The sequence below is a fragment of the Oncorhynchus masou genome, chromosome 29, assembly GCF_036934945.1.
Source record: "Oncorhynchus masou masou isolate Uvic2021 chromosome 29, UVic_Omas_1.1, whole genome shotgun sequence".
Taxonomy (NCBI): Eukaryota; Metazoa; Chordata; class Actinopteri; order Salmoniformes; family Salmonidae; genus Oncorhynchus; species Oncorhynchus masou.
Window position 1 is genome coordinate 96,032,126 of NC_088240.1, and position 14,933 is coordinate 96,047,058.

At 55.4% G+C, this 14,933-nt stretch overlaps 1 pseudogene; it reads right to left on the reverse strand.

The window, feature by feature from the left end:
• Positions 1-14,933, reverse strand: part of LOC135519849 (F-actin-uncapping protein LRRC16A-like) — a 106,835-nt pseudogene that overhangs the window by 64,193 nt on the left and 27,709 nt on the right.

Below are 14,933 nucleotides of genomic sequence, written 5' to 3' on the forward strand. Positions count from 1 at the left end.
TGGCATCAATTGTTAGTAATTACTGTCTTGTCTCATCGCTACAACTCCCGTACGGCTCGGGAGAGGCGAAGGTCGAGAGTCATGCGTCCTCCGATACACAACCCAACCAAGCCGCACTGCTTCTTAACACAGCGCGCATCCAACCCGGAAGCCAGCCGCACCAATGAGTTGGAGGAAACACCGTACACCTAGCGACATGGTCAGCGTGCACAGCACCCGGCCTGCCACAGGAGTCGCTGGTCCACGATGAGACAAGGATTTCCCTACCGGCCGAACCCTCCCTAACCCGGACGACGCTAGGCCAATGTGCGTCGCCCCATGGACCCCCCGGTCACGGCCGGCTGCGACAGAGCCTGGGCTCGAACCCAGAGTGTCTGGTGGCACAGCTAGCACTGCGATGCAGTGCCTTAGACCACTGCACCACCCGGAAGGCTAATGACTGTGTTTTTATTGGACATTTGGGAATCTATTACTAAATAATAGCTACAAAAAAGCATCTTGCTTCCGACCGGCAGCTTTAGTGTCGCCGGTCGGGAGAACGGTCACCAGAACGAGGAGCACGGAATATCGCGGGCCCCCCATAAATGAGACGATTGGCCCCAAAAAAACTCTGGACGTTGTTGCAGAGAAATGTGACATAATGTCGCCGTGTAAAGTGTTGGTCATGTTTCATGAGCTGAAATAACAGATCCCAGAAATGTTTAATACGCACAAATGTCCATATGTAATGATTAGCCCAGCATTTTAGCTATCGATGTGATGTTTTGGTGGCTCCAAATCAGGCAGTTCTGTACCTGGCTGAGTGGCAGTGTGTGTGGAATGAGCTCGCCTGGCAACCACAGCATCAAACACATGAGGAAATACAACTTGGTTGTCTGCCTGGAAATTAATTCGCAAGACCAATCCATTTTTCTAATATTTTTCATTAAACATATTTGATCCTTATCTGTTCTCCTCTCATTTTAATTCAAGTACTTTTCAAGTACCAACTTGAGAAAATATCAGACTTTCAAGGTAATCCAGTACCTGAATTTCAGAGTGCTAAATTCAAGTACTTTAAACAGCTCACTCACCTTGTGAGAACCCTGATCAATGGATCAAATTGAGGGGGCACTTCGATGTCCCCTTCCAGACCAGCCCGTGTTCCCACACAGAGACGTGTTGGGGCTGGAAGGGGACATCTCTGAGGAGGTAGACTACACTCAGTAGGGTCTAGGGATGCAACATTCCCACCCTACACACCATAGGAGAACCCTTTTTGGTTCCAGGTGGAACTCTTTTGGGTTCAATGTAGAACCCCTCTGTGGAAAGGGTTCTACCTGGAACCAAAAAGGGTTCTACCTGGAACAAAAATAATTATTTAAAGGGTTCTCCTATGGGGACAGCCGAAGAGCCCTTTTCGGTTCTGGATAGTACCTTTTTTCCCCCAAGAGTGTACGGGCCCTGGTCTAAAGTAGTGCACTATATAGGGAATAGGGCTCTGGTCTAAAGTAGTGCACTATATAGGGAATAGGGCTCTGGTCTAAAGTAGTGCACTATATAGGGAATAGGGCTCTGGTCTAAAGTAGTGCACTATATAGGGAATAGGGCCCTGGTCTAAAGTAGTGCACTATATAGGGAATAGGGCCCTGGTCTAAAGTAGTGCACTATATAGGGAATAGGGCCCTGGTCTAAAGTAGTGCACTATATAGGGAATAGGGCTCTGGTCTAAAGTAGTGCACTATATAGGAAATAGGGCCCTGGTCTAAAGTAGTGCACTATATAGGGAATAGGGCCCTGATCTAAAGTAGTGCACTATATAGGGAATAGGGCCCTGGTCTAAAGTAGTGCACTATATAGGGAATAGGGCCCTGGTCTAAAGTAGTGCACTATATAGGGAATAGGGCCCTGGTCTAAAGTAGTGCACTATATAGGGAATAGGGCCCTGGTCTAAAGTAGTGCACTATATAGGGAATAGGGCCCTGGTCTAAAGTAGTGCACTATATAGGGAATAGGGCTCTGGTCTAAAGTAGTGCATTATATAGGAAATAGGGCCCTGGTCTAAAGTAGTGCACTATATAGGGAATAGGGCTCTGGTCTAAAGTGGTGCACTATATAGGGAATAGGGCCCTGGTCTAAAGTAGTGCACTATAAAGGGAATAGGGCCCTGGTAAAAAGTAGTGCACTATTTAGGGAATATGGATCTGGTCTAATGTCGTGCACTATATAGGGAATAGGGCTCTGGTCAAAAGTAGTGCACTATATAGGGAATAGGGATCTGGTCTAATGTAGTGCACTATATAGGGAATAGGGCCCTGGTCAAAAGTAGTGCACTATAAAGGGAATAGGGCCCTGGTCAAAAGTAGTGCACTATATAGGGAATAGGGCTCTGGTCTAATGTAGTGCACTATATAGGGAATAGGGATTTGGGATGCAACCAAAAAACCAGGACATTTCCTGTCTATCTCTATGGTTCTATCTGTGTAGGCACACAGAATACTACGATTATGTAACAGTCATTGAAATGAAACTCTGTGATTTCTACCTCTCTATAAGAAGAAAGCAAAGCCGCCTCCCACCAACATGTCATTGTATGTGTTGTGTTTGGGTGCAGTCGTCTGAACGAGGCCTTTGGGAAGTACAGACGGTTGTTGCTGAACGCAGAAAGACGGGGAGAAATCACTGTGTTTGTCTTTCCTCTCCTGATTTCTCTCGCCTCACTGGAGACACACTGATTCTTTCTGTTTCTCCTCCTCATACTGTCTGGCACTGGGATCTGTTTCTCCTCATACTGTCTGGCACTGGGATCTGTTTCTCCTCATACTGTCTGGCACTGGGATCTGTTTCTCCTCCTCGTACTGTCTGGCACTGGGATCTGTTTCTCCTCATACTGTCTGGCACTGGGATCTGTTTCTCCTCGTACTGTCTGGCACTGGGATCTGTTTCTCCTCATACTGTCTGGCACTGGGATCTGTTTCTCCTCATACTGTCTGGCACTGGGATCTGTTTCTCCTCATACTGTCTGGCACTGGGATCTGTCTGGCACTTGGATCTGTTTCTCCTCCTCGTACTGTCTGGCACTGGGATCTGTTTCTCCTCCTCGTACTGTCTGGCACTGGGATCTGTTTCTCCTCATACTGTCTGGCACTGGGATCTGTTTCTCCTCATACTGTCTGGCACTGGGATCTGTTTCTCCTCATACTGTCTGGCACTGGGATCTGTCTGGCACTTGGATCTGTTTCTCCTCGTCGTACTGTCTGGCACTGGGATCTGTTTCTCCTCCTCGTACTGTCTGGCACTGGGATCTGTCTGGCACTGGGTTCTGTTTCTCCTCCTCGTACTGTCTGGCACTGGGATCTGTTTCTCCTCCTCGTACTGTCTGGCACTGGGATCTGTTTCTCCTCCTCGTACTGTCTGGCACTGGGATCTGTTTCTCCTCCTCATACTGTCTGGCACTGGGATCTGTTTCTCCTCCTCGTACTGTCTGGCACTGGGATCTGTCTGGCACTGGGATCTGTCTGGCACTGGGATCTGTTTCTTGTCCTGATACTGTCTGGCACTGGGATCTGTTTCTCCTCCTCATACTGTCTGGCACTGGGATCTGTCTGGCACTGGGATCTGTTTCTCCTCCTCATACTGTCTGGCACTGGGATCTGTTTCTCCTCCTCATACTGTCTGGCACTGGGATCTGTCTGGCACTGGGATCTGTTTCTCGTCCTGATACTGTCTGGCACTGGGATCTGTTTCTCCTCCTCATACTGTCTGGCACTGGGATCTGTCTGGCACTGGGATCTGTTTCTCCTCCTCGTACTGTCTGGCACTGAGATCTGTTTCTCCTCCTCATACTGTCTGGCACTGAGATCTGTTTCTCCTCCTCGTACTGTCTGGCACTGGGATCTGTTTCTCCTCCTCATACTGTCTGGCACTGGGATCTGTTTCTCCTCCTCATACTGTCTGGCACTGGGATCTGTTTCTCCTCCTCATACTGTCTGGCACTGGGATCTGTCTGGCACTGGGATCTGTTTCTCGTCCTGATACTGTCTGGCACTGGGATCTGTTTCTCCTCCTCATACTGTCTGGCACTGGGATCTGTCTGGCACTGGGATCTGTTTCTCCTCCTCGTACTGTCTGGCACTGAGATCTGTTTCTCCTCCTCATACTGTCTGGCACTGAGATCTGTTTCTCCTCCTCGTACTGTCTGGCACTGGGATCTGTTTCTCCTCCTCATACTGTCTGGCACTGGGATCTGTTTCTCCTCCTCATACTGTCTGGCACTGGGATCTGTTTCTCCTCATACTGTCTGGCACTGGGATCTGTTTCTCCTCCTCATACTGTCTGGCACTGGGAGCCGGAGAGGAGATAATATCAGAGAGATATCACACACCCTAAACCATCTCAGCCCAGTCTGCCAAGAAGCCAAGCCAGATGTCTCTATGTGGACCTGTACCCTGATATGTCATGCAGAAATATACATGCAGAGAGGTTACATCCCTCCACCACTACCAACCCCCCTCTCCCTCCACCCCAGACACAGTGATTCTACCCCACCACTACCAACCCCCCTCTCCCTCCACCCCACACAGTGATTCTACCCCACCAACACCACTACCAACCCCCCTCTCCCTCCACCCCAGAGACAGTGATTCTACCCCACCAACACCACTACCAACCCCCCTCTCCCTCCACCCCAGACACAGTGATTCTACCCCACCACTACCAACCCCCTCTCCCTCCACCCCAGACACAGTGATTCTACCCCACCAACCACTACCAACCCCCTCTCCCTCCACCCCACACAGTGATTCTACCCCACCACTACCAACCCCCTCTCCCTCCACCCCAGACACAGTGATTCTACCCCACCAACACCACTACCAACCCCCTCTCCCTCCACCCCACACAGTGATTCTACCCCACCACTACCAACCCCCCTCTCCCTCCACCCCAGACACAGTGATTCTACCCCACCACTACCAACCCCCCTCTCCCTCCACCCCACACAGTGATTCTACCCCACCACTACCAACCCCCCTCTCCCTCCACCCCACACAGTGATTCTACTACCCCACCACTACCAACCCCCTCTCCCTCCACCCCAGACACAGTGATTCTACCCCACCAACACCACTACCAACCCCCCTCTCCCTCCACCCCAGACACAGTGATTCTACCCCACCACTACCAACCCCCCTCTCCCTCCACCCCAGACACAGTGATTCTACCCCACCAACACCACTACCAACCCCCCTCTCCCTCCACCCCACACAGTGATTCTACCCCACCACTACCAACCCCCCTCTCCCTCCACCCCACACACAGTGATTCTACCCCACCACTGAACCCCCTTCCCTCCACCCCACACAGTGATTCTACCCCACCACTACCAACCCCCCTCTCCCTCCACCCCAGACACAGTGATTCTACCCCACCACTACCACTACCAACCCCCTCTCCCTCCACCCCAGACACAGTGATTCTACCCCACCACTACCAACCCCCTACCCTCCACCCCAGAGACAGTGATTCTCCCCACCACTACCAACCCCCTCTCCCTCCACCCCAGACACAGTGATTCTACCCCACCAATACCACTACCAACCCCCCTCTCCCTCCACCCCAGACACAGTGATTCTACCCCACCCCTACCAACCCCCTCTCCCTCCACCCCAGACACAGTGATTCTACCCCACCACTACCAACCCCCTCTCCCTCCACCCCACACAGTGATTCTACCCCACCACTACCAACCCCCCTCTCCCTCCACCCCAGACACAGTGATCCTACCCCACCAACACCCCTACCAACCCCCCTCTCCCTCCACCCCAGACACAGTGATCCTACCCCACCAACATCACTACCAACCCCCCTCTCCCTCCACCCCAGACACAGTGATTCTACCCCACCACTACCAACCCCCCTCTCCCTCCACCCCACACAGTGATTCTACCCCACCCCTACCAACCCCCCTCTCCCTCCACCCCAGACACAGTGATCCTACCCCACCAACACCACTACCAACCCCCCTCTCCCTCCACCCCAGACCCAGTGATTCTACCCCACCAACACCACTACCAACCCCCCTCTCCCTCCACCCCACACAGTGATTCTACCCCACCAACACCACTACCAACCCCCTCTCCCTCCACCCCAGACACAGTGATTCTACCCCACCACTACCAACCCCCTCTCCCTCCACCCCAGACACAGTGATCCTACCCCACCACTACCAACCCCCTCTCCCTCCACCCCACACAGTGATTCTACCCCACCACTACCAACCCCCTCTCCCTCCACCCCAGACACAGTGATCCTACCCCACCAACATCACTACCAACCCCCTCTCCCTCCACCCCACACAGTGATTCTACCCCACCAACACCACCACTACCAACCCCCTCTCCCTCCACCCCAGACACAGTGATCCTACCCCACCACTACCAACCCCCCTCTCCCTCCACCCCAGACACAGTGATTCTACCCCACCACTACCAACCCCCTCTCCCTCCACCCCACACAGTGATCCTACCCCACCACTACCAACCCCCTCTCCCTCCACCCCAGACACAGTGATTCTACCCCACCACTACCAACCCCCCTCTCCCTCCACCCCAGACACAGTGATTCTACCCCACCACTACCAACCCCCTCTCCCTCCACCCCAGACACAGTGATTCTACCCCACCACTACCAACCCCCTCTCCCTCCACCCCAGACACAGTGATTCTACCCCACCACTACCAACCCCCTCTCCCTCCACCCCAGTGATTCTACCCCAGTGATTCCCTCCACCCCACACAGTGATTCTACCCCACCACTACCAACCCCCCTCTCCCTCCACCCCAGACACAGTGATTCTACCCCACCACTACCAACCCCCTCTCCCTCCACCCCAGACACAGTGATTCTACCCCACCAACACCACTACCAACCCCCTCTCCCTCCACCCCAGACACAGTGATTCTACCCCACCAACACCACTACCAACCCCCTCTCCCTCCACCCCACACAGTGAATCTACCCCACCAACACCACTACCAACCCCCTCTCCCTCCACCCCACACACAGTGATTCTACCCCACCAACACCACTACCAACCCCCTCTCCCTCCACCCCAGACACAGTGATTCTACCCCACCAACACCACTACCAACCCCCTCTCCCTCCACCCCACACAGTGATTCTACCCCACCAACACCACTACCAACCCCCCTCTCCCTCCACCCCAGACACAGTGATTCTACCCCACCAACACCACTACCAACCCCCCTCTCCCTCCACCCCACACACAGTGATCCTACCCCACCAACACCACTACCAACCCCCCTCTCCCTCCACCCCACACACAGTGATCCTACCCCACCAACACCACTACCAACCCCCCTCTCCCTCCACCCCACACACAGTGATTCTACCCCACCACTACCAACCCCCCTCTCCCTCCACCCCAGACACAGTGACGGAGCAGAGATCCAGAATAACACCATCCCCTGTTGTCAGAGCAACCCAGGCTGAGGGAGGGTTGACAGGGATAATACCCAGAGGAAGGCTGGGATTTACTGAAATATGTACAGAAATGATCCAGAGAATGATGAAACACGCTGTAATGTATTTATTAAACCTTTATTTAAAGGACCAGTGCAGTCAAAAATGTGATTTTCCTGTGTTTAATATATACTTCCACACTATGATGTTGGAATAACATTGTGAAATTGTGAAAATGATGATAAAGCCATGTTAGTGTGAGAACTGTTTGAACAGACAGTCTGTTTTGTTGGGGTGGAGTTTTGGCCTGCCTGGTGACATCACCAGTTAATAGACCAACAAGAAAGAGTGTTCCAAACCTCTCTGCCAATAAGAGAGGGAAGGGCAGGGTAGCCTAGTGGTAAGAGCGTTGGACTAATAAGCGGAAGTTTGCAAGTTCAATTCCACAAGCTGACAAGGTACAAAATCTGTCATTCTGCCCCTGAACAGGCTGTTAACCCACTGTAATTGTCATTGAAAATAAGAATTAGTTCCTAACTGACTTGCCTAGTTGAAAAAAGAAAAATAACAGCTAGATTTCAGTTTACTCAGACAGTCCAGCAAAATTCTTGTTTGAGAAATTGTTCTTTCCTAAGAAGCTATTTTTGTTTCTTGTTGAACATTTTAATTGAAAACAAGCACAATAAGGTAAAAAAAAAATACCCAGAAATTATTTGACATTTAGATAAAAATGGTTCCATTGAACCTTTAACCATGTGGGTCTCATTGAGATAAAACCGTATTTTTCAAGAGACACCTGGACCAAAACAGCGGCAGCAACACATCCGTTTCAGACAGTAATACTTGCTGCTGTGTAGCCTGGCAGCTGTATTAAGTGCTACGAAACCACCTTGGTTGACTAGGAAAGACACTAAGGGTTTCTCTGATCATGACATTCAACTCATACTGATGGAAGACTCACCGATTCCTCTTCCTGAATCATATGAACCAGATTGTCCAGGACAGGGGCCAGATTTCTGAGAAACAAAGAGAACCGGTTATGAGGTTTTATAAAGACTAAAAACAATGACAATATGGAGATACAAAGGTGTGTAACCGTATGTGTGTTTGATAAGGGATGTGTTGTGTGTTTGTTAAGGGATGTGTTGTGTGTTTGTTAAGGTATGTGTTGTGTGTTTGTTAAGGGATGTGTTGTGTGTTAAGGGATGTGTTGTGTGTATGCTTCCATCTCCAGCCAGACAGTAAGGATATTGGTCCTGACCCAGCCCTCCCCAGTTTGACCCAGCCCTCCCCCAGTGCTGACCCAGCCCTCCCCCAGTGCTGACCCAGCCCTCCCCAGTCCTGACCCAGCCCTCCCCCAGTCCTGACCCAGCACTCCCCCAGTCCTGACCCAGATCCCCCAGTCCTGACCCAGCCCTCCCCCAGTCCTGACCCAGCCCTCCCCCAGTCCTGACGCAGCCCTCCCCCAGTCCTGACGCAGCCCTCCCCCAGTCCTGACCCAGCCCTCCCCCAGTGCTGACCCAGCCCTCCCCCAGTCCTGACCCAGCCCTCCCCCAGCCCTGACCCAGCCCTCCCCCAGCCCTCCCCCAGTCCTGACCCAGCCCTCCCCCAGTCCTGACCCAGCCCTCCCCCAGTGCTGACCCAGCCCTCCCCCAGTCCTGACCCAGCCCTCCCCAGTCCTGACCCAGCCCTCCCCCAGTGCTGACCCAGCCCTCCCCAGTCCTGACCCAGCCCTCCCCAGTCCTGACCCAGCCCTCCCCCAGTCCTGACCCAGCCCTCCCCCAGTCCTGACCCAGCCCTCCCCCAGTCCTGACCCAGCCCTCCCCAGTCCTGACCCAGCCCTCCCCCAGTCCTGACTCAGCCCTCCCCCAGTCCTGACCCAGCCCTCCCCCAGTCCTGACTCAGCCCTCCCCCAGTCCTGACCCAGCCCTCCCCCAGTCCTGACCCAGCCCTCCCCCAGTCCTGACCCAGCCCTCCCCAGTCCTGACCCAGCCCTCCCCAGCCCTCCCCCAGTCCTGACCCAGCCCTCCCCCAGTCCTGACCCAGCCCTCCCCCAGTGCTGACCCAGCCCTCCCCCAGTCCTGACCCAGCCCTCCCCCAGTCCTGACCCAGCCCTCCCCCAGTGCTGACCCAGCCCTCCCCCAGTCCTGACCCAGCCCTCCCCCAGTCCTGACCCAGCCCTCCCCCAGTCCTGACCCAGCCCTCCCCCAGTCCTGACCCAGCCCTCCCCCAGTCCTGACCCAGCCCTCCCCCAGTCCTGACTCAGCCCTCCCCCAGTCCTGACCCAGCCCTCCCCAGTCCTGACCCAGCCCTCCCCCAGTCCTGACCCAGCCCTCCCCAGTCCTGACTCAGCCCTCCCCCAGTCCTGACCCAGCCCTCCCCCAGTCCTGACCCAGCCCTCCCCCAGTCCTGACCCAGCCCTCCCCCAGTCCTGACCCAGTCCTGACCCAGCCCTCCCCCAGTCCTGACTCAGCCCTCCCCCAGTCCTGACCCAGCCCTCCCCCAGTCCTGACCCAGCCCTCCCCCAGTGCTGACCCAGCCCTCCCCCAGTCCTGACCCAGCCCTCCCCCAGTCCTGACCCAGCCCTCCCCAGTCCTGACCCAGCCCTCCCCAGTCCTGACCCAGCCCTCCCCAGTCCTGACCCAGCCCTCCCCCAGTGCTGACCCAGCCCTCCCCCAGTGCTGACCCAGCCCTCCCCAGTCCTGACCCAGCCCTCCCCCAGTCCTGACCCAGCCCTCCCCCAATGCTGACCCAGCCCTCCCCCAGTCCTGACCCAGCCCTCCCCAGCCCTGACCCAGCCCTCCCCCAGCCCTCCCCCCCAGTCCTGACCCAGCCCTCCCCCAGTCCTGACCCAGCCCTCCCCAGTCCTGACCCAGCCCTCCCCAGTCCTGACCCAGCCCTCCCCCAGTCCTGACCCAGCCCTCCCCCAATGCTGACCCAGCCCTCCCCCAGTCCTGACCCAGCCCTCCCCCAGTCCTGACCCAGCCCTCCCCAGTCCTGACCCAGCCCTCCCCCAGTCCTGACCCAGCCCTCCCCCAATGCTGACCCAGCCCTCCCCCAGTCCTGACCCAGCCCTCCCCCAGCCCTGACCCAGCCCTCCCCCAGTCCTGACCCAGCCCTCCCCCAGTCCTGACCCAGCCCTCCCCCAGTCCTGACCCAGCCCTCCCCCAGTGCTGACCCAGCCCTCCCCCAGTCCTGACCCAGCCTCCCCAGTCCTGACCCAGCCCTCCCCCAGTCCTGACCCAGCCCTCCCCCAGTCCTGACCCAGCCCTCCCCCAGTCCTGACCCAGCCCTCCCCCAGTCCTGACTCAGCCCTCCCCCAGTCCTGACCCAGCCCTCCCCCAGTCCTGACCCAGCCCTCCCCCAGTCCTGACTCAGCCCTCCCCCAGTCCTGACCCAGCCCTCCCCAGTCCTGACCCAGCCCTCCCCCAGTCCTGACCCAGCCCTCCCCCTAGTCCTGACCCAGCCCTCCCCCAGTCCTGACCCAGCCCTCCCCCAGTGCTGACCCAGCCCTCCCCCCAGTGCTGACCCAGCCCTCCCCAGTCCTGACCCAGCCCAGCCCCCCAGTCCTGACCCAGCCCTCCCGCAATGCTGACCCAGCCCTCCCCAGTCCTGACCCAGCCCTCCCCCAGCCCTGACCCAGCCCTCCCCCAGTCCTGACCCAGCCCTCCCCCAGTCCTGACCCAGCCCTCCCCCAGTCCTGACCCAGCCCTCCCCAGTCCTGACCCAGCCCTCCCCCAGTCCTGACCCAGCCCTCCCCCAATGCTGACCCAGCCCTCCCCCAGTCCTGACCCAGCCCTCCCCCAGCCCTGACCCAGCCCTCCCCCAGCCCTCCCCCAGTCCTGACCCAGCCCTCCCCCAGTCCTGACCCAGCCCTCCCCAGTCCTGACCCAGCCCTCCCCAGTGCTGACCCAGCCCTCCCCAGTCCTGACCCAGCCTCCCCCAGTCCTGACCCAGCCCTCCCCCAGTCCTGACCCAGCCCTCCCCCAGTCCTGACCCAGCCCTCCCCCAGTCCTGACCCAGCCCTCTCCCAGTCCTGACCCAGCCCTCCCCCAGTCCTGACCCAGCCCTCCCCCAGTGCTGACCCAGCCCTCCCCAGTCCTGACCCAGCCCTCCCCCAGTCCTGACCCAGCCCTCCCCCAGTGCTGACCCAGCCCTCCCCAGTGCTGACCCAGCCCTCCCCCAGTCCTGACCCAGCCCTCCCCAGTCCTGACCCAGCCCTCCCCAGTCCTGACCCAGCCCTCCCCCAGTCCTGACCCAGCCCTCCCCCAGTGCTGACCCAGCCCTCCCCCAGTGCTGACCCAGCCCTCCCCAGTCCTGACCCAGCCCTCCCCCAGTCCTGACCCAGCCCTCCCCCAATGCTGACCCAGCCCTCCCCCAGTCCTGACCCAGCCCTCCCCCAGCCCTGACCCAGCCCTCCCCCAGCCCTCCCCAGTCCTGACCCAGCCCTCCCCCAGTCCTGACCCAGCCCTCCCCCAGTCCTGACCCAGCCCTCCCCCAGTGCTGACCCAGCCCTCCCCCAGTCCTGACCCAGCCTCCCCCAGTCCTGACCCAGCCCTCCCCAGTCCTGACCCAGCCCTCCCCCAGTCCTGACCCAGCCCTCCCCCAGTCCTGACCCAGCCCTCCCCCAGTCCTGACCCAGCCCTCCCCCAGTCCTGACCCAGCCCTCCCCCAGTCCTGACCCAGCCCTCCCCCAGTCCTGACCCAGCCCTCCCCCAGTCCTGACCCAGCCCTCCCCCAGTGCTGACCCAGCCCGCCCCCCCATCGTACTTGGACTTGATGTTGTTGAAGTTCTTCCCCAGTGAGAGGTGTCGGATGGATCGGTTCTTGGCCAGCCACACCAGCAGAGTGGACAGGTCAGAGTCCAGACCTGGAGGAAACACAAACCAATCATCTAAAAAGGCATTCTGGGAGCCAAAGCAGTGACACACCTGAATCAACCAATCAGCTAATCACAGTCTTTAAATAAATCATTATATTAGTCGAGTCAGCTGCACTACTGGGTTGGTTGGGCTGGAGGAAAAGCCTACAGCCAGCCACCCACACAACCCTATACACCCAGCCACCCACACAACCCTATATACCCAGCCACCCACACAACCCTATACACCCAGCCACCCACACAACCCTATATAACCCAGCCACCCACACAACCCTATACACCCAGCCACCCACACAACCCTATACACCCAGCCACCCACACAACCCTATACACCCAGCCACCCACACAACCCTATATACCCAGCCACCCACACAACCCTATACACCCAGCCACCCACACAACCCTATATACCCAGCCACCCACACAACCCTATATACCCAGCCACCCACCCACACAACCCTATACACCCAGCCACCCACACAACCCTATACACCCAGCCACCCACACAACCCTATACACCCAGCCACCCACACAACCCTATATACCCAGCCACCCACACAACCCTATACACCCAGCCACCCACACAACTCTATATACCCAGCCACCCACACAACTCTATACACCCAGCCACACACACAACCCTATATACCCAGCCACCCACACAACCCTTCGGACACCCCTGCTTTATATTGGATAAACTGCATTCCCTTGTCTTGTTTTACTGTTGTCTTTACATTATAGATATAGAGAAGCTAGATATAGTCTTACCGTTATCAGAGATGTCCAGACTGGAGATGTTGGGGAGCTCAGCGATGCATCCCTCCAGGATCTGTGACCCCCAGACCTGAGCTGTCAATAGAGAGACAAGATGAGATATGAGAAACAGAACAGCAGCTTCCCTAGGGCTGGAATAACAATAGATGTAGATACAGAACAGCAGCTTCCCTAGGGCTGGAATAACAATAGATGTAGATACAGAACAGCAGCTTCCCTAGGGTTGTGATAACAATAGATGTAGATACAGAACAGCAGCTTCCCTAGGGTTGTGATAACAATAGATGTAGATACAGAACAGCAGCTTCCCTAGGGCTGGGATAACAATAGATGTAGATACAGAACAGCAGCTTCCCTAGGGCTGGGATAACAATAGATGTAGATACAGAACAGCAGCTTCCCTAGGGTTGTGATAACAATAGATGTAGACACAGAACAGCAGCTTCCCTAGGGTTGTGATAACAATAGATGTAGATACAGAACAGCAGCTTCCCTAGGGTTGTGATAACAATAGATGTAGATACAGAACAGCAGCTTCCCTAGGGTTGTGATAACAATAGATGTAGATACAGAACAGCAGCTTCCCTAGGGCTGGAATAACAATAGATGTAGATACAGAACAGCAGCGTCCCTAGGGCTGGGATAACAATAGATGTAGATACAGAACAGCAGCTTCCCTAGGGCTGGAATAACAATAGATGTAGATACAGAACAGCAGCTTCCCTAGGGCTGGAATAACAATAGATGTAGATACAGAACAGCAGCTTCCCTAGGGCTGGGATAACAATAGATGTAGATACAGAGCAGCAGCTTCCCTAGGGCTGGGATAACAATAGATGTAGAAACAGAACAGCAGCTTCCCTAGGGTTGTGATAACAATAGATGTAGATACAGAACAGCAGCTTATAAAGGACCTAGGGCTGGGATAACAATAGATGTAGATACAGAACAGCAGCTTCCTAGGGTTGTGATAACAATAGATGTAGACACAGAACAGCAGCTTCACTAGGGCTGGGATAACAATAGATGTAGATACAGAACAGCAGCTTCCCTAGGGCTGGGATAACAATAGATGTAGATACAGAGCAGCAGCTTCCCTAGGGCTGGGATAACAATAGATGTAGAAACAGAACAGCAGCTTCCCTAGGGTTGTGATAACAATAGATGTAGACACAGAACAGCAGCTTCCCTAGGGCTGGGATAACAATAGATGTAGATACAGAACAGCAGCTTCCCTAGGGCTGGGATAACAATAGATGTAGATACAGAACAACAGCTTCCCTAGGGTTGTGATAACAATAGATGTAGATACAGAACAGCAGCTTCCCTAGGGTTGGGATAACAATAGATGTAGACACAGAACAGCAGCTTCCCTAGGGTTGTGATAACAATAGATGTAGATACAGAACAGCAGCTTCCCTAGGGCTGGGATAACAATAGATGTAGATACAGAACAGCAGCTTCCCTAGGGCTGGGATAACAATAGATGTAGATACAGAACAGCAGCTTCCCTAGGGTTGTGATAACAATAGATGTAGATACAGAACAGCAGCTTCCTAGGGTTGTGATAACAATAGATGTAGATACAGAACAGCAGCTTCCCTAGGGCTGGGATAACAATAGATGTAGAAACAGAACAGCAGCTTCCCTAGGGCTGGGATAACAATAGATGTAGATACAGAACAGCAGCTTCCCTAGGGCTGGGATAACAATAGATGTAGATACAGAACAGCAGCTTCCCTAGGGCTGGAATAACAATAGATGTAGATACAGAACAGCAGCTTCCCTAGGGTTGTGATAACAATAGATGTAGATA